We start from the raw sequence: 1,984 nt of genomic DNA, 5'->3' as shown, positions 1-1,984 counted from the left end.
TTTTTTTTTTTTTTTTTTTTTTTTTTTTTTTTTTTTTTTTTTTTTAAAGTTTTAGTAGTTTTTTTTTTCTACTGCAAGACTTTTAACCTTTTTCGCTATATTTCAATGTATTTCACGTCAGCGGAAAATACTACGAGTAAAAATTTCTCCGGTAATCGTAGATTTTGGTTAAACGTTCAAAATTCCTTCTTTTCAATTCATTCTGCTATATTTTTATTAAGAAAACTCCACTCTTCTTCGTTATTATGTGTATATTATATGTTACAATTTTTAACAAATCATTTTAAATTTTGCAAGAATAATAATATTTATTCCTTTTTATTTTCATATAATTTTTGTCTCTAATATTAACTCGTTCCATATAATATATGTTCTCTATATATAATATACACGCGCGCGCGCGCACACACACACATTCTGATTGCAACTATGAGTAATCTGTAATCTTCAGTGCGACATCATAGGTCGATATTGTTCTCGTCGATATCATTGGTCGATATATCATTCATCGCAGTGATGCAATCAGCAGCACTGCCTTCGAGATAACTAACGAAAGTTAGTTCTATCATCCAATAGTATTTTTCGCCCACTTCCCGAAAAAGAAGAAATGAAACAATTTATTCGCAATTGGCTATTTATCAATAACTTATTAATTATTATAATTACTACGCATAAATGTTTTTTTTTAATTTAGAAAAGGAAGTTAGGAATCTTGTAATTTATTAGACGAAAATTTTCATGCTGCTTTGATAAATGTCGAAGAAGATAGATTTGATTGAATAATGCTTAAAATCATATATAATGAGTGCAGACGTTTTTATGCAGTAATAATATATTGTAATACATGATATGTAAATTATATGCGACATGCAATATTTATTCGTTATCGTAAAATATATGACGGCTGGACGAAAAGGAATCGAGAGAGTAAAAAGAATTTCGAAAAATTTATGATTGATATCACTCATTTTCATTGTGTTCGAAGAATACTTTCAAGTAGAAAAAAAAAAAAGAAAAAAAATAATATATGCACAGAATATGCAAAATTAATGTAGGATATAAAAATATAATTTTCTATTTCTCTAACGATCGCGTTTTTCTTTTTTTTATGCAATTACAAATATGCATTTGCATAAACGTAAAAAAGGAGAAATATGTTTATTGATGAAATTTCTCGATAACAAAATTCACGATAATATAACGATTGTAAAAAATTATCTTAGTTTAACGTCACGCGTGAACTCATTTTAAATTCGGTCGCACAATAATGTCGTAAAATTATATCCCACGCGAAACGTTAAAGTGACAAGCGTTACGGTAGGTGGAATAAAATAGCGACGTAATATCACGTGACAAAGAAGAGTCGAGCTCGAGTCTAAAATGGTGTAAGGCGCACCAGACATTGTATCACGCGATTATCAACAGGTACCTTACGTTTAAGCATTCATTGGCAATCATCCAGCGGTGGTCTCCAAAAGGAGTGCCTCTTCCTCTCGTCTCTTTCATAACCCCTTTTCTACTCTCATCCGAGGACGGGATATTCTTTCTCCAAAAATAGCGATGAATTCGAACAAAAACAATAAACCGTCTCGATTTAATGCTTTCTTTCGGCCCATAAATATTTATAATATAATTAATTTAAGACAGAAATTAAGTCAAGAATCAAAGACAACGATGGAAAAAAAGTTTTTCGCTTCTTCCAAGAAAATCATGATTTCTTTTTATCTCGTTAAAAAAAAAATAACAAAGGTAACGATAGATTAAACTTTAAAGAATACGATATTAAAAATATTAATAAAATATAATAATAAATAAAATATAATAATAAAAGAGTGAAAGTATTAATGTTATCGGATACTTTTTTTTTTTATATCGACACGAAACAAACTCTTCCGTAACGCGTGTCTGACCGAATGAAAACGCGCGCTTCGACTTATCTTTATACTATTAGACACGTGCAGCGGTTTCCATGACAACAATCAAA

Source organism: Apis dorsata, unplaced genomic scaffold, assembly GCF_000469605.1.
Source record: "Apis dorsata unplaced genomic scaffold, Apis dorsata 1.3 scaffold_949, whole genome shotgun sequence".
NCBI classification, from domain to species: domain Eukaryota; kingdom Metazoa; phylum Arthropoda; class Insecta; order Hymenoptera; family Apidae; genus Apis; species Apis dorsata.
Note: the sequence above shows the minus strand (reverse complement) of the source record.